General features: G+C 42.0%; 1 protein-coding gene across 1 annotated transcript in view; it reads right to left on the bottom strand.

Annotated features, from left to right (window-relative positions):
- LOC135509387 (rho family-interacting cell polarization regulator 1-like) overlaps positions 1-24,548 on the bottom strand; it is an 86,213-nt gene extending 61,665 nt beyond the window's left edge. Inside the window, exon 1 of the mRNA XM_064930012.1 lies at positions 24,092-24,548. The gene's annotated coding sequence lies outside the window, so the exon portion shown is untranslated. The remainder of the gene's footprint in view (positions 1-24,091) is intronic.
- Between the last annotated feature and the right edge of the window lie 319 nt (positions 24,549-24,867).

The raw sequence follows: 24,867 nt of genomic DNA, 5'->3' as shown, positions 1-24,867 counted from the left end.
CCCTTCAACCAGACATGCTTTATCTACTCATTTGCTGGATGCAGAGTTCAACAGAGTTCAAGTGAAGGTCAAGCAAATCAGAGAAAGCAGAACATTGCAATCCTCTCTGATGGTGGTTGAATGTTCGTGGGTAAGGAATAATTAACTACATCTCCACCCCTCAACCAGTATTCTACAAGAGCACAGACACAAGGGACAACAGACACACCAGTCTCTACATTGCAGATGAGCTGAAGGCAGTCATTTATGACCTTGGACCCCAGAAGGTATTTGCACCGGTAACAAACAATGCTGCGAACATGAAGGCTACTTGGTCTAAAGTGGAGGAGTCCTACCCCCACATTACACCCATTGGCTGTGCTGCTCATGCATTGAATCTGCTCCTCAAGGACATCATGGCACTGAAAACAATGGATACAATCTGCAAGACAGCCAAGGAAATGGTTAGGTATGTGAAGGGTCATCAAGTTACAGCAGCAATCTACCTCACCAAGCAAAGTGAGAAGAATAAGAGCACCACATTGAAGCTGCCTAGCAACACCTGTTGGGGTGGTGTTGTCATCATGTTTGACAGTCTCCTGGAAGGGAAGGAGTCTCTCCAAGAAATGGCCATATAACAGTCTGACGATATGGACAGCCCCATCAAGAGGATCCTCCTGGATGATGTATTTTGGAAGAGAGTAGTAAGTAGCTTGAAACCTATAGCAGTAGCCATTGCATGGATTGAGGGAGACATTCCCACTGGGAATGTGATGAAAGAAAAGCTGAAATAAATCTCTCTACTATTATTCTGACATTTCACGTTCTTAAAATAAAGTGGTGATCCTAACTGACCTAAAACAGGGAATTTATGGAATTAAATATCAGGAATTGTGAAACACTGAGTTCAAATGTATTTGGCTAAGGTGTATGTAAACTTCCGAGGTGTATACATACAGTTGAAGTCTGAAGTTTACATACACCTTTAGCCAAAGACATTTAAACTCAGCTTCACAGGACTCGTTTGTGACTGTGTCACTTGCCACATCATCATGATGATGCAAAATGCATGTGGCAAGTGACATTTTGCATTTTGAAAATCATATCTTGATAACTTGATTGATGACATGAAAAACATTTTGGAACGGTTTCAACAGTGGACTAATTTTAAAAAGTAACAAAAATATAGTTTGAGTGGAGTTTTCCTTTCAGCAAGTAGCATGTTGTCCTTTACATGAACTTATCCTATAATCAAATCACAATTGTAGGCCTTAGCTAAGTGGTCTAACACAGTATTGTGACTTGCAGGAGACCTGGATCGAACCCAGTCAGTCACAAGAGCAAGATTAAATAGGAAGTGGAAAGGCTATCCTTAGAAGGGCTATGACGGGGTTATTCAACTATATTCTTATGGGGGCAAATTTGCGACACTCTCCTAACGTGTCATGCGTGGCCTGTAATCAGAGGGGAACAGAAGGCACATCCATGTTCCAGAGAGTCTTAGCTTTCAGGAATGGGGTCATAGTAGCTTATCGGTAAAACCGGTTCAAACGCTAGAGCCATTCAGGAAGAAACAATTCAACATGCCACATTAGGTTCAGAAACCACTAGAGGCTTCCATTTACCACAGAGAGCGTTTGATTATGTTCGCTTCTACCTTTCCTGGATGACAAAGTACCAGGATGTCGTCTCTGGTTTTGAATCTGAATTTAGAGAACTGAATTTGAAAACAAAATCTGAATGCATCTGAGAAGTTGAATATATGAAACTTTGATAGACTAGACAATGAATGCAATATCCGCCATATTGAAACTGAATATATAAATATTGAATTTCAATTTACACTTAAATTGGAATTACATTTTCAAACTGAATGCAATTAAATTGTTTCAAATCATGAATACAAGTACAATTTATGAATTCAACTATTCCATTTTTGCATTAGAAAATCCAAATTCAATTCAAATTCAAAATGGAATTCAAATATAAATTAATGTTGGCACTGAAATCACTCCATATTAGGGCATCTTCCCCACTGTTACTGCTGAGCTAAGTTGGGATCACTGTGTAAGCATTTCATGGCCCAACAACAAAATCCACCCAAATCCAAAGACATAAGTGTCTTATTTGTATAAGCTCACTCAACTAAATTCCAGGTCCTGTTAGTTGCTTTAACATCTGACGGCACTCGCCACAGGTCTTCATCACTTCTAAATTAGGCTGATAGCTGAAATTACTGGCCTCACATATCGACAGAAATGTCCATGAAAGGGGGATTGAACTGTACGGGACCAGTGGGACTGTAGAATGTAAAGTTTAACCCTGTGGCTAGTTCCATCATCTAGTGACCGTGGTAGAGCAGCACAGCTGACCGTTGCACAGCAAGGGACCTGGACCCCCCTGAACCCAAGACTTCCTGTTTAATCCCCAGCTGGCCACTAAGAGGCTTATGTGTCACTAGATGCTGTAGCACTACAGCCCTGCTACTCTACATGCAGCCTGGAGACACAGAACCAAGAGAAACTCATTGGCCAATTACTAAGTACATCAACACAGCATTCTCTAATTTCATGCCCATTTACGTTCTCTTCTTCAACTCTTTACTATTTTAAATGTTGACATGTTGGAAATTTCAAAATGGAAAAAAATAATAATAATTAAAAAAAATAATAATAATCACTGCCTATCTGCAAATCCCAGAACAGAGACATGTATACGGTTACTAACTAAACACTTTGTTACAATGTTTGATCATACAGGGTTGTCATGCCTTAGGCTTTGATCCATGCAAATAAGCCTGTACATCACTACACATTACTTTAGTAAAGGTTTAGGCCAGAAGGTTCTGGTGGAGGGTGACGGCATTTCTCCACCAGTAAATTCACACTTTCAGCAGCAACATGTTGAATCTAAAATTATATAGCTAAAACATGTCAGCAGAGTTGCCTTATGACTGTGATGACAGTGAAGTTCCAACAACAATGCAGAATGCTGTAGCCTAATGCTGAGTTCATAACCAAGTGGGAAGATGGTATTTACCACATATGACTGAGACAAATTCACTTGAACACCCCTCCAACTAGTAATTTCCCCTGGGGAACTTTATCATCCCTGAGCTCCGTCTTCTTTCACACACCGCCCTCTGGCATCACCTACTCAGGAAATTACCTTGATAACAGCATTTTCGGGAAGTTAAATGCAACAGAACATTTATAAAAAGGCAATTATGGTTTTTGTACACTATAATTTGTTTACAAACATGATAGCTGTACTTTTAGTTTATTGTTGACGCAGCTTCTTGGCCATTCGCCAGTCAGTGAGTTCAGAGCATGTGAATGCATCCAACTGGTATTTATGACTTCACAACTAATAATTACCACCTTCCCACTGGGTTATGAACGCAGCATAATACCCCTTCATTTTTTGACCCCGACATGTGACCTGAAATACTGACCTTATTACTCCAAAGCAGTGAGTGTAGCGCAATAATTGGGATAGAGGTTAAGGAAAACACAATACATCAGAGCATAATTGGGAGTCCCATAGGGCGGTGCTCAATTGGCCCAGTGTTGTCCGGGTTTGGCCGCGGTAGGCCGTCATTGTAAATAAGAATTGGTTCTTAACTGACTTGCCTAATTAAATAAAGGTTTAAAAAAAGAAATGGGGGAAAAAAAAAAACTGTCAAAAATAAAGATATAGCTGTTCATGTTTTAGGGAATTAATTAACTAAATCAATGATCTGGTCGAACCCAGGATAGTCTTATGGGTGGTCATATTACAGACTACTATATGCCTTCATACTTTAAACATTTAGTGAACATGTTGAAGTGAGGCTCAAAATATCATGACATAAGATCTCTACAAGCAAATGTGAGCAAGAGCAAGAAATGAACTCGTCTAATTTCCGAACTTCCTTAACTACTCCATGAATAGGTTGATTTAATTTGGGTCTTACGGCCATGACGGGAGCTCTGAAAAGATAACGTCTAACAGAAATGTTGACTTCCTGTTTTGAACCAGGACATCAACAGCCATTGAGCAAAATCTGATAAACATCTGACGGAGAGTCTCGTCTCCTGCAGAGGGCCTTGTCCACAGTGCTGTCTGTACTGCCAGAGAACAACAGGGTTACTACAGCTGGTAACCAAGCACTGGGATAGTCCTGGCTGTGTCACATCCAGCCGTGAAAGGGTAGTGCGTACGGCCCAGTACATCACTGGGGCCAAGCTTCCTGCCATCCAGGACCTATATACTAGGCGGTGTCAGAGGAAAGCCCATAAAAATCGTCAAGCGACTCCAGGCAAGCGGTACCGGAATGCCAAGTCTAGTACCAAAAGGCTCCTTAACACTTTCTACACCCAAGCCATAAGACTGCTGAACAATTAATCAAATGGCCACTGGACATTGACCCCCCTCCATTTGTTTTGTACACTGCTGCTACTCACTGTTAATCATCTTCACCCATCAGAATGGCCGATTAATTAGGGCCATTCCATTTTTGGACACCGATTTGGCCGATATTTTTTTTTATACCTTTATTTAACTATGCAAGTCAGTTAAGAACACATTCTTATTTTCAATTACGGCCTAGGAACGGTGGGTTAACTGCCTTGTTCAGGGGCAGAACTACACCTTTTCACCTTGTCTGCTCGGGGGACCCAATCTTGCAACCTTACAGTTAACTAGTCCAATGCTATAACCATCTGCCTCTCGTTGCACTCCATGAGGAGACTGCATGTTATGCGAATGCAGTAAGCCAAGGTAAGTTGCTAGCTAGCATTAAATGTATCTTATAAAAAACAATCAATCATAAATCACTAGTTAACTACACATGGTTGATGATATTACTAATTTATCTAGCGTGTCCTGCATTGCATATAATCTGACTGAGCATACAAGCATTCAATTATCTGATTGAGCAGTGGTAGGCAGGAGCAGGCTCGTAAGCATTCATTCAAACAGCACTTTAGTGCGTTTTGCCAGCAGCTAGTCGTTGTGCGTCAAGCATTGCGCCGTTTATGACTTCAAGCCTATCAACTCCCGAGATGAGGCTGGTGTAACCGATGTGAAATGGCTAGCTAGATAGCGGGGTGCGCGCTAATAGCGTTTCAAACGTCACTCACTCTGAGACTTGGAGTGGTTGTTCCCCTTGCTCTGCATGGGTAACGCTGCTTCGAGGGTGGCTGTTGTCATTGTGTTCCTGGTTCGAGCCCAGGGAGGAGCGAGGAGAGGGACGGAAGTTATACTCTTACACATACTCTTATACTCTTACTAAAGTGCCTATAAGAACATCCAATAGTCAAAGGTTAATGAAATACAAAATGGTATAGAGTGAAATAGTCCTATAATAACTAGAACCTAAAACTTCTTACCTGGGAATATTGAAGACTCGTTAAAAGGAACCTCCAGCTTTCATATGTTCTCATGTTCTGAGCAAGGAACTTAAACGTTAGCTTTCTTACATGGCACATATTGCACTTTTACTTTCTTCTCCAACACTTAGTTTTGCATTATTTAAACCAAATTTAACATGTTTCATTATTTATTTGAGGCTAAATTGATTTTATTGATGTATTATATTAAGTTAAAAATAAGTGTTCATTCAGTATTGTTGAAATTGTCATTATTACAAATAAATACACACACACACACACACACATATAAAATCATCTGATTAATCGGTATCGGCTTTTTTGGTCCTCCAATAAATCGGTATCGGCGTTGAAAAATCATAATTGGTCGACCTCTAGGCCAAATTACCTGTACCCCTGCAGACTGGCTCGGTACCGGTACCTCCTGCTATTGTTATTGTGTTACTTTTTAAATTAGTTTAGTTTAGTTTAAAATTTAGTAAATATTTTCTGAACCTACACTGCTCAAAAAAATAAAGGGAACACTTAAACAACACAATGTAACTCCAAGTCAATCACACTTCTGTGAAATCAAACTGTCCACTTAGGAAGCAACACTGATTGATAATAAATGTCACATGCTGTTGTGCAAATGGAATAGACAACAGATGGAAATTACAGGCAATTAGCAAGACACCCCCAATAAAGGAGTGGTTCTGCAGGTGGTGACCACAGACCACTTCTCAGTTCCTATGCTTCCTGGCTGAAGTTTTGGTCACTTTTGAATGCTGGCGGTGCTTTCACTCTAGTGGTAGCATGAGACGGAGTCTACAACCCACACAAGTGGCTCAGGTAGTGCAGTTCATCCAGGATGTGAGCTGTGGCAAGAAGGTTTGCTGTGTCTGTCAGCGTAGTGTCCAGAGCAAGGAGATGCAACCAGGAGACAGGCCAGTACATCAGGAGAAGTGGAGGAGGCTGTAGGAGGGCAACAACCCAGCAGCAGGACCGCTACCTCCAGCAGCACACAAATGTGCATGTGTCTGCTCAAACGGTCATAAACAGACTCCATGAGGGTGGTATGAGGGCCCGACATCCACAGGTGGGGGTTGTGCTTACAGCCCAACACCGTGCAGGACGTTTGACATTTGCCAGAGAACACCAAGATTTGCAAACTCGCCACTGGTGCCCTGTGCTCTTCACAGATGAAAGCAGGTTCACACTGAGCACATGTGACAGAGGAGGAGGAGGAGATCCCTCAGGAGTTGGCGGATGCTTTAGTCCAGGTCTGGGAGGAGATCCCTCAGGAGACCATCCGCCACCTCATCAGGAGCATGCCCAGGCGTTGTAGGGAGGTCATAAAGGCACATGAAGGCCACACACACACACACACACACTACTGACTTGTTTTAGGGACATTACATCAAAGTTGGATCAGCCTGTAGTGTGGTTTTCCACTTTAATTTTGAGTGTGACTCCAAATCCAGACCTCCATGGGTTGATAAATTTGATTTCCATTGATCATTTTTGTATGATTTTGTTGTCAGCACATTCAACTATGTAAAGAAAAAAGTATTTAATAAGAATATTTCATTCATTCAAATTTCGGATGTGTTATTTTAGTGTTCCCTTTATTTTTTTGAGCAGTGTATATTTCTTGAAATGAATTGTAAGTAAACATTTTATGGTAAAGTCTACACTTGTATTCGGGACATGTGACGAATACAGATTGATTTGATTGTGAGTCCCATAGGGCTGCGCACAATTGGCCCAGCGTCGTCTGGGTTTGGCCGAGGCAGGCCGTCATTGTAAATAATAGTTTGTTCTTAACTGACTTGCCTAGTTAAATAAAGGTTCAATTTAAAAAAATTAATTAAAAAAAACATGAGGTTGTGTCAGTGTGAGCCCACCACGCACAAGATTTTGAACAAGAGTCACAAGCCTTAGATCTAAACAACACTCAAGTGCAGTTCACAAGACCTGTAAAGGACAGTGACCTTGCAGACCACCAAAACAGATTTCACTACAAATGGTGAACTTATTGCGGTGAAACTGTTTGTATTTTTACACATGAATTTTCAGTTAGGTCTTCCTCCCCGGAAAATAAATAAATAAATCACTTGAGCCATGTCATAAGCAAGTTATACATCAAGTAGTTTTGCCCAGAAGTGCGACAGACCATTATCAACCTAATTGCTATGAGAGAGGAAGAGAGAGGAAGAAACAGAAAAGAAACAGAAAAGGTATAAAAAGCCCTCAGGAAGAAACACACGCCATTTGCAATGGATCACTGACACAAGGTTCACAATATTTCAACAGGATCACAAGACACTTGTCCCTGTGGTGGAAACACAGCGGAACAACATTACAGCAGCAAGTGGGCATTTCAGTCAGTGAGGCACAGCCTGCCTTACAATTTCAGAGTCAGACACAAGGATGACTTTACGAACATCTCTCTCCATTCAACAGCCAGGCCATTCGCTGCACAGAGACTAAACTGATTACACAACCGTGCCTGCTGCGACACAGCGAACCTGCCAAGACATGAAGGCAGGTTTCTGTTTTGCCCTAACAGCCCAGTCAAAGCCAAGAGCATCCACACAGGTACAGGGAAGACAGAGGGAGTCCGTTAGAGGAATAGAGAGGGAAAGGGAAATTGGATACGTAGTCAGATGCACAACTGAATGCATTCAACAGAATTGTGTTTTAGGCATTTAACCCAACCCCTCTGAATCAGAAATAGGTAAAGAGAGAGTGACAAAAAAAAGTAGGAGGTGGTAACAACAGGCATGTCTGTGATTGGCAAGGACTGCATTGCCAGAGGTACATGTGTGGGTACCATTTCAGCTTTGGGAATCTCTGGCATGTCCTTTTCATTTCTGAAGTCTAAACCCTCTATATTTGATTATACCTGAAACCCCAAATGTGCTTATCACTAACACATAGGCATCAAAGAACATAGTTTAACTAGATCCAGACAGCTGCAAGTGTACTGAGATTATAAGATTACCTTGTTCTGTTGTACTTGTTTTTGCATTAGCATTTTTACAGGAACACGTGTAGCCTTTATATGGGCAGCAAAACCATGGGTGTACAAAGCATTTCATGCTTCTGTCAGTATGTATGTATGTATGTATGTATGTATGTACGTACGTATGTATTATTTTCCTTTGATATTTTGCTTGTGGGTTATGCCTGCATAAAAGCTGTGCCTGATCAGAGAGTGAGTCAACAACTCAGTACTGCTGCTCTATAATAGCATGTCGTAACCACACAGTAATTAAAAACACTGGAGAAAGACACTGCGGAAATAGCGACTGCTGAATCACACACAAATCACTACACACCTAATGATACTCATCAACGAGATACCTTGTGGTTAAGCCATATTACGTAGCCTGTCATTGGCCCTCCATATGATCATGCAGTCATTATCAGCGACCCCACGGTGCGTGCTTTAAGGAGCTGTGATTCTGAGTCAGTTCCAACTACTCAAAATAACTAATTTACTGTGTTTTACTTCCTAAATGGACTCAGTATACAGAACTTCACTGAAATCATAATTCATTCTGGATTCATTTATTTTTTTGTAGTCCCAAACATCTTAAGAGCTCAACGTTTACCTGAAAAATAAAATGGAAACGTTTTGCATTTCTACCACTTGCGTCCAGCTGAATCGCATCATATGTGCAGTGTGTTGTTTTAGATATTGCTCTAATATACACAGATTAAAAATATGAACGCAACATGTAAAGTGTTGGTCCCATGTGTCATGAGCTGAAATAAAAGATCCCAGAAATTCTCTATACGTACAAAAAGCTTACTTCTCAAATTGAGGAGAAATTTGTTTACATCCCTGTGGGTGAGCATTTCTCCTTTGCCAAGATAATCCAGGTGTGGCATATCAAGAAGCTGATTAAACAGCACGATCATTACACTAGTGCCCCTTGTGCTAGGGAAAATAAAAGGCCACTAAAATGTGCAAGTTTGTCACACAACACAATGCCACAGATCTCTCAAGTTGTGGGAGCGTGCAATTGGCATGCTGACTGCAAGAATGCCCACCAGAGCTGTTGCCAGAGAATTTAATGTTCAGCACTCTACCACAAGCCACCTCCCAACATCATTTTAGAGAATTTGGCAGCACGTCCAACCCGGCATCACAACTGCAGACCATGTGTATGGCTTTGTGTGGGTGAGTGGGTTGCTGATAAACGTTGTGAACAGAGTGCCCCATGGTGGTGGTGGGGTTATGGTATGTGCAGGCATAAGCTACAGACAACGAACACAATTGCATTTTATCGATCTCGTGAAAAGATCCTGAGGCCCTTTACTTTTAAAGGTACAGTGGGGCAAAAAAGTATTTAGTCAGCCACCAATTGTGCAAGTTCTCCCACTTAAAAAGATGAGAGGCCTGTAATTTTCATCATAGGTACACTTCAACTATGACAGACAAAATGAGAAGAAAAAAAATTCCATAAAATCACATTGTAGGATTTTTTTATGAATTTATTTGCACATTCTTGACCAATAAAATGCAAATTAATTACTAAAAATCATACAATGTGATTTTCTGGATTTTTAGATTCCGTCTCTCACAGTTGAAGTGTACCTGTGATACAAATTACAGACCTCTACATGCTTTGTAAGTAGGAAAACCTGCAAAAATCAGCAGTGTATCAAATACTGGTTCTCACCACTGTATATGGTGATTGGCATTACATTTACATTTAAGTCATTTAGCAGACGCTCTTATCCAGAGCGACTTACAAATTGGCATCTAAACCTTCAGTATTATCACGACGACCAAAACACAGTTCATCTTTCAATCACCCACGTGGGTATAACCAATGAGGAGATGGCATGTGGGTATCTGCTGAGGAGATGAGAGAGGCAGGACTTGCAGTGCTATCTGTGTCACAAATAGAAATTACTTCTATTTTAGCCCTTGGCAACGTTGACGCGCGCGAGCAGTGTGGGTACAATAATTGAATAATATAGATTTCTAAATTTACTTTGCAACACTCACAAGGCGAGCAGTGTAGTGAGGGTGTTAGGTAAAGCTGTACAGTGCAATATGAATTTCAATACACACAATAGGCTAACTGGGGATGTTATTTTCCATACAACACTCTTTCCGTGGCCTCCAACTGCTCTTAAATGCTAGTAAAACTAAATGCATGCTCTTCAACCGATCGATGCCTTCGGCGAGCTCATTTACAAAATAGCCTCCAACACTCTACTGAGCAAATTGGATGCAGTCTATTACAGTGCCATCCGTTTTGTCACCAAAGCCCTATATACTACCCACCACTGCAACCTGTATGCTCTCGTTGGCTGGTCCTCGCTTCATATTCATCCCCAAACCCACTGACTCCAGGTCATCTAAGTCTTTGCCAGGTAAAGCTCAGCCTTATGTCAGCTCACTTGTCACCATAGAAACACCCACCTGTAGCACGCACTCCAGCAGGTATATTTCACTGGTCATCCCCAAAACCAACACCTACTTTGGCCGCCTGTCCTTCCAGTTCTCTACTGCCAATGACTGGAACGAACTACAAAAATCACTGACGTTGGAGACTTATATCTCACTAACTTTAAGCATCAGCTATCAGAGGTGCTTACTGATCGCTGCAACTGTACAGTACACAGCCATTCAAACCAACTACCAACTACTACCACAGCCATTCAAATCCACCACTGGCCTGCTCGCCTCCCTACCACTGAGGAAGTACAGTTCCCGCTCAGCCCAGTCAAAACTGTTCGCTGCTCTGGCTCCCCAATGGTGGAACAAACTCCTTCACGATGCCAGGACAGCGGAGTCAATCACCACCTTCCGGAGACACCTGAAACCCCACCTCTTTAAGGAATACCTAGGATAGGATAAAGTAATCCTTCTCACCCCCCTTAAATGATTTAGATGCACTATTGTAAAGTGGCTGTTCCACTGGATGTCATAAGGTGAATTCACCAATTTGTAAGTCGCTCTGGATGAGAGCGTCTGCCAAATGACTTAAATGTAAATGTAAATGTCTACCTCATCCCGATAAGTTTTTCTGCTGGTTTGCACACCAGTATTTCTACTTGCACATAATCATCTGCACATCTATCACTCCAGTGTTAATTGCTAAACTGTAATTACTTTGCCACTATGGAGTATTTAATGCCTTACCTCATTTGCACACACTGTAAACAGATTGTTCTATTGTGTTATTGACTGTATGTTTGTTTATCCCATGTGTAACTGATGTTTTTGTCGCACTGATTTGCTTCATCTTGTCCAGGTTGCAGTTGTAAATGATAACTTTTTCTCAACTGGCCTACCTGGTTAAATAAAGGTGAAATAAAAAATAAATAGGAATTCACAGTCCCACAATAAGAGCTACAACGCTAATATTTGCCTAAACACTTCACAGTGTGTTCTGTGGGTGTCACTGAGTAGACTGATGCCCCATTTCATTGCTTTACATTCCAACCTTTTCGAACACTATCTAGTCTAAATATGGCATGATTCCACCAATTGTAACCTTCTGCATCACTTTCAAAGAAGTACTTTTATTTTGAAGGCAAACCGCAAATTCCACTATTGTGCCTAACCCTTATTGTGGCTAGCTTCACAACACATAACCCAGTCTGGTCAAGACTAACTAGCCAGATTACACTAGCTGGCTGCTTATAAGGTTAGCTCTGGGCAACAGGGTTAAGTAGCTGGCTAGCTATTTATTTTCATGAACTGAAGTTCAATTTCAATAGTCGAACAAGTGGCTACCTTGCTAACACTTACAAGGATTCCTAAATCAATGCTAAGAATAGTGAAAATGACTGCAGTTTCTACTGGTCATTGATTTCAGGAAGGTTGTATTTGTGCCATCTTGGTACCAAGCTAAAGCTAGCTAGCTACCCCAGAAGTTGCGGTCAAAAAAATAATGCTTTATTACCAACTTTATTACCAATAGTAAACACATCGTTTGTGGCCGGTGTTTGCAGACAGCTTTGACAGTGCTACTGATAGTAGTGGTGGTGGGCTTGCAAGTGCAAATTCAGAACCCACAACATTCTGTAATAGAACGCTGTTATTTGACGTGTCATATTAAAAGCTCATTTAATGAGTCAGTGTTATTTGACGTGCATCTTTTTTGACACGCAAAGAGCCAAACGGCGTCCCATAGTGTATGTCGTGAAGCTAATAGCAGTGATGCTATTACTGTAACTCCGGTAGGGAAACATCTGAACAATAGCACACTTGGTAACATTAGTGTATACCGGTGCTAGACCAGTCGCAAAAGCCAACATCACCCACAACAGAGATCGGTTGATTGTCAAGGGCAATGAATTCCATTATCTTGGTGTTATTTTCTTACTCTTTCAAATGGCAGTGTTGCACATGTAGCGTAACATTTAACGTGGCGTCATTATTTCCTGTACCTACGTTATATAGGAATGCATGTCAGCTTTGACATTGGTTTTTCACGTCGGCGTTAAACTTAACATTGGACCGAAACCGATGTTGGTATTTTTAGCTAATATCGGCTGATTCCGTTATGTTCACTGATATATCGTGCTTCCCTAGCTGTAACGTAACAAAATGTGGTCTGAATACTTTCCGAAGGCACTTCATAACATCACCACTCGAGGTTGACCGATTAAATCGGAATGGCCGATTAATTAATTAGGGCCGATTTTCGTTTTTTTTTTTAACACCTTTATTTAACTAGGCAAGTCAGTCAAGAATATATTCTTATTTCAAATGACGGCCTAGGTACAGTGGGTTAACTGCCTTGTTCAGGGGCAGAACGACAGATTTTTACCTTGTCACCTCGGGGATTCAATCTTGCAACCATACAGTTAACTAGTCTAACGCTCTAACCACCTGCTTCACGAGGAGCCTGCCTGTTACGCGAATGCAGTAAGAAGCCAAGGTAAGTTGCTAGCTAGCATTAAATGTATCTTTTAAAAAAACAATCAAAATCACTAGTTAAACTAGTAATATCATCTACCATGTGTAGTTATCTAGCCTGTCCTGCGTTGCATATAATCGATGCGGTGCGCATTCGCGAAAACAGACTGTTCCAACGTGTACCAACAACGACGAGACGGCCTACAGGGAGGAGGTGAGGGCCCTTGGAGTGTGGTGTCAGGAAAATAACCTCACACTCAACGTCAACAAAACTAAGGAGATGATTGTGGACTTCAGGAAAAAGCAGAGGGAACACCCCACTATCCACATCGATGGAACAGTGGAGAGGGTAGTGAGTATTAAGTTCCTCGGCGTACACATCACAGACAAACTGAATTGGTCCACCCACACAGACAGCATCGTGAAGAAGGCGCAGTAGTGCCTCTTCAACCTCAGGAGGCTGAAGAAATTCGGCTTGTCACCAAAAGCACTCAAACTTCTACAGATGCACAATCGAGAGCATCCTGGCGGGCTGTATCACCGCCTGGTACGGCAACTGCTCCGCCCACAACCGTAAGGCTCTCCAGAGGGTAGTGAGGTCTGCACAACGCATCACCGGGGGCAAACTACCTGCCCTCCAGGACACCTACACCACCCGATGTCACAGGAAGGCCATAAAGATCATCAAGGACAACAACCACCCGAACCACTGCCTGTTCACCCCGCTATCGTCCAGAAGGCGAGGTCAGTACAGGTGCATCAAAGCTGGGACCGAGAGACAGAAGCTGTTTTTCAATCTCAAGACCATCAGACTGTTAAACAGCCACCACTAACATTGAGTGGCTGCTGCCAACACACTGACTCAAACTCCAGCCACTTTAATAATGGGAATTGATGTTAAATATATCACTAGCCACTTTAAACAATGCTACTTAATATAATGTTTACATACATATGAGATAAATAATGTAGGGTATATGTATATACTGTACTCTAAATCATCTACTGCATCTTTATGTAATACATGTACAGTGCCTTGCGAAAGTATTTGGCCCCCTTGAACTTTGCGACCTTTTGCCACATTTCAGGCTTCAAACATAAAGATATAAAACTATTTTTTTGTGAAGAATCAACAACAAGTGGGACACAATCATGAAGTGGAACGACATTTATTGGATATTTCAAACTTTTTTAACAAATCAAAAACTGAAAAATTGGGCGTGCAAAATTATTCAGCCCCCTTAAGTTAATACTTTGTAGCGCCACCTTTTGCTGCGATTACAGCTGTAAGTCGCTTGGGGTATGTCTCTATCAGTTTTGCACATCGAGAGACTGAAATTTTTTCCCATTCCTCCTTGCAAAACAGCTCGAGCTCAGTGAGGTTGGATGGAGAGCATTTGTGAACAGCGGTTTTCAGTTCTTTCCACAGATTCTCGATTGGATTCAGGTCTGGACTTTGACTTGGCCATACTAACACCTGGATATGTTTATTTTTGAACCATTCCATTGTAGATTTTGCTTTATGTTTTTGATCATTGTCTTGTTGGAAGAAAAATCTCCGTCCCAGTCTCAGGTCTTTTGCAGACTCCATCATGTTTTCTTCCAGAATGGTCCTGTATTTGGCTCCATCCATCTTCCCATCAATTTTAACCATATTCCCTGTCCCTGCTGAAGAAAAGCAGGCCCAAACCATGATGCTGCCACCACCATGTTTGACAGTGGGGATGGTGTGTTCAGGGTGATGAGCTGTGTTGCTTTTACGCCAAACATAACGTTTTGCATTGTTGCCAAAAAGTTCAATTTTGGTTTCATCTGACCAGAGCACCTTCTTCCACATGTTTGGTGTGTCTCCCAGGTGCCTTGTGGCAAACTTTAAACAACACTTTTTATGGATATCTTTAAGAAATGGCTTTCTTCTTGCCACTCTTCCATAAAGGCCAGATTTGTGCAATATATGACTGATTGTTGTCCTATGGACAGAGTCTCCCACCTCAGCTGTAGATCTCTGCAGTTCATCCAGAGTGATCATGGGCCTCTTGGCTGCATCTCTGATCAGTCTTCTCCTTGTATGAGCTGAAAGTTTAGAGGGACGGCCAGGTCTTGGTAGATTTGCAGTGGTCTGATACTCCTTCCATTTCAATATCATCGCTTGCACAGTGCTCCTTGGGATGTTTAAAGCTTGGGATATCTTTTTGTATCCAAATCCGGCTTTAAACTTCTTCACAACAGTATCTCGGACCTGCCTGGTGTGTTCCTTGTTCTTCATGATGCTCTCTGCGCTTTTAACGGACCTCTGAGACTATCACAGTGCAGGTGCATTTATACGGAGACTTGATTACACACAGGTTGATTGTATTTATCATCATTAGTTATTTAGGTCAACATTGGATCATTCAGAGATCCTCACTGAACTTCTGGAGAGAGTTTGCTGCACTGAAAGTAAAGGGGCTGAATAATTTTGCACGCCCAATTTTTCAGTTTTTGTTTGTTAAAAAAGTTTGAAATATCAAATAAATGTCGTTCCACTTCATGATTGTGTCCCACTTGTTGTTGATTCTTCAGAAAAAAATACAGTTTTATATCTTTATGTTTGAAGCCTGAAATGTGGCAAAAGGTCGCAAAGTTCAAGGGGGCCAAATACTTTCGCAAGGCACTGTATCACTAGCCACTTTAAACTATGCCACTTTGTTTACATACTCATCTCATATGTATATACTGTACTCGATACCATCTACTGCATCTTGCCTATCCCGCTCTGTACCATCACTCATTTATATATCTTTATGTACATATTCTTTATCCCTTTACACTTGTGTATAAGGTAGTAGTTTTGGAATTGTTAGCTAGATTACTCGTTGGTTATTACTGCATTGTCGGAACTAGAAGCACAAGCATTTCGATACACTCGCATTAAACATCTGCTAACCATGTGTATATGACAATTAAAATGTGATTTGATTTACCTAACCATAGACATCAATGCCTTTCTTAAAATCAATACACAGATGTATACATTTTTAAACCTGCATATTTAGCTAAAAGAAATCCAGGTGAAATTGTGTCACTTCTCTCGCGTTCATTGCACGCAGAGTTAGGGTATATGCAACAGTTTGAGGAGCCTGGCTCATTGCGAACTAATTTGCCAGAATTTTACGTAATTATGACATAACATTGAAGGTTGTGCAGTGTAACAGGAATATTTAGACTTAGGGATGCCACCCGTCAGATAAAATACAGGAACGGTTCCGTATTTCACCGAAAGAATAAACGTTTTGTTTTCGAGATGATAGTTTCCGGATTCGACCATATTAATGATTTAAGGCTCGTATTTCTGTGTGTTATTATGTTATAATTAAGTCTAAGATTTGATAGAGCAGTCTGACTGAGCGATGGTAGGCAGCAGCAGGCTCGTAATTCAAACAGCACTTTCGTGTGTTTTGCCAGCAGCTCTTCGCTGTGCATGACTTTAAGCCTATCAACTCCCGAGATTAGGCTGGTGTAACCAATGTGAAATGTCTCGCTGGTTAGCGGGGTGCGTGCTAATAGCATTTCAAACGTCACTCGCTCTGAGAGTTGTAGTTGTTCCCCTTGCTCTGCATGGGTAACGCTGATTCGAGGGTGGCTGTTGTCGGTGTTCCTGGTTGTAGTCCAGGAGAGGGACGGAAGCTATACTGTTACATTAGCAATACTAAAGTGCCTATAAGAACATCCAATATGAAATACAAATCGTATATAGAGAGAAATAGTCCTATAATAAAACTACAACTTCTTACCTGGGAATATTGAAGACTCATGTTAAAAGGAACCACCAGCTTTCATGTTCTGAGCAAGGAACTTAAACGTTAGCTTTCTTACATGGCACATATTGCACTTTTACTTTCTTCTCCAACACTTAGTTTTTGCATTATTTAAACTAAATTTAACATGTTTCATTATTTATTTGAGGCTAAATTGATTTTATTGATGTATTACGTTAAAATAAGTGTTCATTCAGTATTGTTGTAATTGTCATTATTACAAATAAAATAAAAAATAATTCAAAAATAATCAAATAAATAAATTTAAATTAAAAAAATAAAAATAGCCTGATTAAATCGGTATCGGATTTTTTTGGGTCCTCCAATAATCGGTATCGGCGTTGAAAAATCAGAATCGGTCCACCTCTAAATCACCACCACATAACTGTAAATCCTGCAGCTTCCTGTTTGAAAAAGCTCAGGGAGCTTGACAACTACACTGTGGTCTCTTCTTTTCTCTGCGAGTTCGGCTGCCTCGTAGCACAGTGTTCTGAAATAGACTGGGCTGGTCTACCCTGCACTCTGTGGCTTCTAAGTTGTTCTGATTAGAGCATTCATTGTTCTCCCAATGTAGCAGAGTCTCTTGAGGGTTTGTGCCAATGAAATGATAAAGAGATTAGTATTGTCAAGTAATGATTGACAGTGAACCAACACTCAACAAGAGCCAAACTCAACTACAAACACTAATTGCATCCATCATTTTTTTAAAGTGGTAGATATGACTGTGTACACAAGCAATTACCCTGAGAGAGAAAGAGGACATTTAATTGGCATTCCAACTTCTCAGTTCTTTTTCTCATTGACCCTAGTATCAAAAGAAATGTGTACCCCGAGTATAGAAAACATGATGAACACCTGACCAGGTGAATCCAGGTGAAAGCTATGATCCTTATTGATGTCCCTTGTTAAATCCACTTCAAATCAGTGTAGATTAAGGGGAGGAGACAGGTTAAAGAAGAATTTTAAATCCCGAGACAGTTGAGACGATGATTGTGTATGTGTGCCATGGGTGAATGGGCATGACAACATTTAAGTGCCTTTGAACAGGATTTGGTAGTAAGTGCCAGGAATTGCGACACTGCTGGGTTTTTTTGTGTTTTTTTTACACTTAACAGTTTCCCGTGTATATCAAAATGTTCCACCACCAAAAGCACATCCAGCCAACTTAAAACAACTGTGGGAAGCACTGGAGTCCACAAGGGCAAGTATCCCTGTGGAACACCTTCTACAACTTGTAGAGTAAATGCCCAGACAAATTGAGTCCATTCTGAGGGCAAAGGGAAGCGGGGTGTGGAATATGTTTCTAATGTTTGGGTATAACCAGTGTATACAACAGTATTCCTGAAGACAGTTTGGAGTTTGAGATGTATTGTGAATAAATCAAACAAAACACATGGTCTATAGTGCATACACTGAACAAAAATATAAAACGCAACATGTTTTATGAGCTGAAATAAAATAAAAATCTCAGAAATGTTAAATGTGCACAAAAAGCTTATTTCTCTCAAATTTTGTGCACACATTTGTATACATTCCTGGTCGTGAGCATTTCTCCTTTGCCAAGATGATCCAGCCACCTGACAGATGTGGCATATCAAGAAACTGATTTCTTATATGCTTACGGGTTAGAGTCCCGCTCTTGAAAGCGGCAGCTCAAGCCTTTAGCTCAGTGCGGATGTTGCCTGTAATCCATGGCTTCTGGTATGTATGTACGGTCACTGTGGTTACGACGTCATTGATGCACTTATTTATGAAGCCAATGACTGATTACGTGTATTCCTCAATGCCATCTGAGGAATCACGGAACACATGAGAGCACCAGCTGTTCCGGAAAACTGTGTGATCATACTCTCCACAGTCGATGTGAGTAAGACCTTTAAACAGGTCAACATTCACAAGGCCGCAGAGCCAGACGGATTACAAGGACGTGTACTGTGAGGATGCGCTGACCAACTGGCAAGTCTTCACTGACATTTTCAACTTCTCCCTGTCCGAGTCTGTAATACCAACATGTTTTAAGCAGACCACCATTGTCCCTGTGCCCAAGAACACTAAGGTAACCTGCCTAAGTGACTACCGACCCGTAGCACACACGTCTGTAGCCATGAAGTGCTTTGAAAGGATGGTCATGGCTCACATCAACACCATTATCCCAGAAACCCTAGACCTGCTCCAATTTGGATACCGCCCCAACAGATCCACAGATCTACTCCACACTGCCCTTTCACACCTGGACAAAAGGAACACCTTTTGTGAGAATGCCATTAATTGACTACAGCTCAGCGTTCGACACCATAGTATCCTTAAAGCTCATCAATAAGTTAAGGACCCTGGGACTAAACACCTCTCACTGCAAGTGGATCCATGACTTCCTGACAGGCCCCCCCAGGTGGTAAGGGTAGGTAAAAACATATCCGCCATGCTGATCCTCAACCCAAGGGGCCCTTCAGGGGTGTGTGCTCAGTCCCCTCTTGTACTCCCTGTTCACTGATGTCTGCACGGCCAAGCACGACACCAACGCCATCTTTAAGTTTGCCGATGACACAACAGTGTTAGGCCTGATCACCGACAAGACAGCCTATAGGGAGGTCAGAGACCTGGCCGTGTGGTGCCAGGACAACAACCTCAACGTGATGAAGACAAAAGGAGATGATTGTGGACGACAGGAAAAAGAGGACTGAGCACACGCCAATTCTCATCAATGGGGCAGTAAAGGAGCAGGTTGAGAGCTTCAAGTTCCTTAGTGTCCAACAAACTAACATGTTCCAAGCACACCAAGACAGTCGTGAAGAGGGCACGACAAAACCTATTCCCCCTCAAGAGACTGAAAAGATTTGGCATGGGTCCTCAGATCTGCAAAAAGGTTATACAGCTGCACCATCGAGAGCATCCTGACTGGTTACATCACTGCCTGGTATGGCAACTGCTCGGCCTCTGACCGCAAGGCACTACAGAGGGTAGTGCAAACGGCCCAGTACATCACTGGGGCCAAGCTTCCTGCCATCCAGGACCTCTATCCCAGGCGGTGTCAGAGGAAGGCCTTAAAAATTGTCAGACTCCAGCCACCCTAGTCATAGAATGTTCTCTCTGCTACCACACGGCAAGCGGTGCCGGAGCACCAATTCTAGGTCAAAGAAGTTTCTAAACAGCTTCTACCCCTCAACCATAAGACTCCTGAACATCTAATCAAATGGCTACCCAGACTATTTGCATTGCACCCCCCACACCGCTACTACTCTCGGTTGATATCATCTATGCATAGTCACTTTAATAACTCTACCTACATGTACATACTACCTCAACTAACCGGTGCCCCCGCACACTCTGTACTGGAGCTTAACACGTCCATCTATGCCGTTTCATTTGAACCAAGACTACAGCAGCCAATCAGAGCCGTGTTCTATCCCATGTTTCCCACACCTGTTCTTGGCAATTCTCTCAAGTGATGTTGCGAGTAGCCTCGTTCGTTAGGTGGAGATATGAACAGAGACAAAGAAAATGCAGTCCCAGAAATAATTACAGCAAAAGGATCAGTTGTTTGGGCTTATTCCTCCTGTCTCAGCCTCCAGTATTTATGCTGCAGTAGTTTGTGTCAGGGGGTTAGAGTCAGTTTGTTATATCTGGAGTACTTCTCCTGTCCTAGTCGGTGTCCTTTGTGAATTTAAGTGTGCTCTCTCTAATTCTCTCTTTCTCTCTCTCAGAGGACCTAAGCCCTAGGACCATGCCCCAGGACTACCTGACATGATGACTCGTTGCGGTCCCCAGTCCACCTGGCCGTGTTGCTGCTCCAGTTTCAACTGTTCTGCCTTATTATTATTGGACCATGCTGGTCATTTGAACATCTTGGCCATGTTCTGTTATAATCTCCACCCGGCACAGCCAGAAGAGGACTGGCCACCCCACATAACCTAGGAAGAAACCTAGAGAGGAATCAGGCTTTGGCCTTTCTAGGGAGTTTTTCCTAGCCACCGTGCTTCTACACCTGCATTGCTTGCTTTTTTGAATTTTAGGCTGGGTTTCTGTACAGCACTTTGAGATATCAGCTGATGTACGAAGGGCTATATAAATAAAATTTGATTTGATATTGAAATGACAAAATACTATAGCAACAACACGGGTCACAAGCAACTTATTCCACCATTTGAAACACAGCCATGTTAATACAGCATGAAAACAAAACAAAATTGGGCAGAGGCCAACAAGCATCATAACAAGAGCAAACCCCAGGCAACAACCCATTATGGAATATTTTGCAAACACAACTCCCTATGCAAAACACATACTGAGGGAATGAAATAAGATGCCATAATGTACCACATCCATAAAGACATGGCCCCAAACTCAACAAAGTAGGTTCAAGTAGATGGTTTACACTCTGGACAAGAATTACAAAATGCCATGTACAGGAAATGTCATGCCAAAACAGGTGCACCATTTCGCGAGAACAAGTGGAGCCCTATATGTCATTGACACTGTACTACATCGACGCCGACTGGAAGCTGCGCAGCAGGTGCTTGCAGACCGCCCACTTTCCAGAGGACCACACTGCAGAGATAATATCCCAGGGGCTGTGGGACTCGTTAGCAGCCTGGGATCCGCCAGAGGAGAAGCAGGTGTGCATCACAATGGACAGTGGGGCAAACATCTTTAAAGCCACCAACTTAAACAGGTGGATGAGGTTGCAGTGTCTTGGACATCGACTACACCTCGCCATTGGTATGTATTGTAATAAAGTTCAATATAAATTTAGCAAAAAGTTATGCCTACATTTTGATTGCATTTGGAGCAAATAATATGCTGCAATTACCAAACACCAATATACTTGAACTTGGATGAAATACTACTGCATTTAAATCTGAAGAAATAAATGCATGTTTAAAATACAGGTCTCTTTCTGTAGAAGCGTTTCATCATCTTATTAATCATATGCTGGATCACCTGGTAGCCAAATAACTTAGGCTAATATATTGTGGCAATTCCTGTACATGGTGTAAAAATGGCGCTAACGGAGAGTCTCTGAACACCCCCCCCCCAAAAAAAATGTATAATTATTGCAACAACAAAAAACTAAAAGGGTAAATTTATCATGCTATGGATTTTTGACCATATCATCTAGCTCTACTGTGGGCACAGGGGGATGTGTGTAGGTCAGTGTTGGTCTTACACATGGGGTACACAGCAATCCTCATATCCCAAACATAACACCACTCATCCTTCCCACGACCAGTCTCTACAAAACCACTTCACGCTATCACGTTAACAAACCTATTTCTGAAGGCAGAGGGATTTTTCACTGCCATGACAGCCTGGCCAGCCTCTTGTGTGTACAGCCCACTGAGAGAAAAACACTCCTATCCTACTTCCCTGTCTATATCCCTTTTATCATAATTGTTTTGTTGATCGAATCATTGGCTAAATTAAGCCCCCTGACGGCGGTCAAGCCCTTGCACAAAGGGCAGATTGTGTGGCCCTGGCTTGGTACTACCCAGAAGGCAGAGTTTCCCACACTCTGTTCAGACTGGGGCTACTACTTCCAGAAGAGGCGCGGGGCTGAGCTGGCCATTGGGTAAAACATTGTCATAGCCAACAAGATCATATCGAGAGAGAAGGACATTTTGTTCATAGGCCATAACTGTAATAATAGGAATATAACCCTCTCAAATCTATTAACATACAGGTAACTGCCAAAATATATTAAATGAGGGACAAAGTATATTGAAAGCAGGTGCGATTCCTGAGATAATTAAGCAATTAACATCCTCATGCTTAGGGTCATGTATAAAAATGCCCAGTCACCCAATATTGTGGCTAGAAGAGATCTCAGTGACTTTGAAAGAAGGGTCTCAAAGGAGCATAGGGTGTGTGTCTCAGTCACCAGATCTCAACCCAATTTAACACATCTGGGATATTCTGGAGCGAAGCCTGAGACTGCGTTTTCGATCACCAACAAAACAACAAATGATGGAATTTCTCGTGGAAGAAAGGTGTCACATCCCACCAATAGAGTTCCAGACACATGTAGAATCTATGCCAACGTGCATTGCCCTTTTAAGACGCCTTATGTTGGGGTTTCCTTTATTTTGGCAGTTACATGTAGTTAGTCAGCAGCGTCAATGACATCATGATTATTCGTGTTAGGCTTCTATTACACGGAATTTAAGACGGTTTCTGGAAAGTTGTAACTGTTTCGGCTTACATGCAGGACATTATCTAGCAATGGTTTCACTCCAAACATGGGATGTGCTTGTCCATTTTATCCAGATGCTTATTCTGGCTATTAAAACTTGAAACCTTGTTTACATTGGCCGCAGATTTTATCATTTGCAGATGGAGACATTCCCTTGCATAGACATAGAAAAAAAGTCAACAGATGGATTAGATTGTAGGAGATTAGCTAAGGGAAATCGGCAAGCAACAGCAATGTAGATAAGGACATGATTCGCGAAACAAAATGTTAGTGTAGTGCCAAGTGATTCTGACAGACAGCTGATACACTAACACGTACAATATATTGGATTCTATAAACAGATTGTCATATGGTGCACTGACAGGCTATATAGTGTGTCGCCCTCTGTTTCATAAAAAGCCAAGGATTCTTTCCCGCGGCATGTGTTACTAAATACCCGTGGCTACCAAGCATCTCTATCGCATTCATTTCAAATATCAAACAAATACCAGTTTACAGACAATACTCTCTTTGTCATCATAACGCTGAGCAACAATGAGCCCTCTCCGTCTACCCTGCACTCATCATGGGTCACTGCCTCGTCACCCATGACAATCTGCTGGAGGATTCCACCAACACAAAGTAGACCACAATTTATTTTAAAAGGAAACATCAGACTAAATACCCAGGCCCATCTATAGTCTCTAGTCTACATGCAGTCCGTTGTGTGATTGAATGGTTGCAAAATTGTGCTTCACGTGACTTACTGTATTGCAGTAGCCGGGCTATGCAGAAGACTATATCAAATATCGTGAAAATAAATATACACACACTTCTTAAATTCACACCTAAATGCCATATGCTACTTAGGACAAACCACAAGATAAACACAAAATCAACATACATGTCTGCCGCCAGGGTAGGTAGTCAGTCTATCAGCCGAAGTCGCTCCAAATCTTTGAATCCAAATTTCAAATGAAAATGTCAATTAAATAAAAAAGGAAATTAGTTCAGCGAATTACTTCATCAGAAATAGGCAATTGACACAATGAATATCCAAGAGACTTGTTCACGCAATGCAGCTCCTTTGTCATTTGCCCTCCAGTTTCACGAGTGTCACTTTCCCCCTCTGCTGCGAGAGAAGCGGAAGGCTTGTTTCCTTATCTCTGGAGGGGTGTGGACAAACCAATGAGGATGAAGAAGACTTCCACCCGACCCGGGGCAGTGACTTCTAATGGACTTTTTGGAGAAGTGGCGAAAACAGGCAACGATACCATGCGCCACAGCTTTGTAGCCTACTAACTCCTGTTGAGCACTCTTCGAGAGTTTATCCGCGGGTGCAAACACACAGACCGACACACACTCAACTAGGAGCTGCTATGGCAGCAGGGAGCAATGTGCTGTTTGGGCTTCAAAGAGCAACGGGGGAAGGGTGGGTGGAGGGAGAAGGGGGATTTCAGCTGTGTGCGCCTCTCACGTCTTGAGAGTTGGAATAGAAATGTCTCCCATTCACCCCCTCCTCAATACCCAAATGGGCTTTGGCATGCAAGCTGTACTTGGAAGTACAAACAGTTATTGTAAAGTTATTGACAGGGAATGTGTAGTCCTATGCTCAAACTAACGTCGCAGAAACAGATGCCACAGGAGGCATGATGTAAGGTGGGTAGATGTATTGCCCAC

This window comes from Oncorhynchus masou, chromosome 22, assembly GCF_036934945.1.
Source record: "Oncorhynchus masou masou isolate Uvic2021 chromosome 22, UVic_Omas_1.1, whole genome shotgun sequence".
Classification (NCBI taxonomy): Eukaryota; Metazoa; Chordata; class Actinopteri; order Salmoniformes; family Salmonidae; genus Oncorhynchus; species Oncorhynchus masou.
Note: the sequence above shows the minus strand (reverse complement) of the source record. Positions and strands in the feature narration are given on the sequence as shown.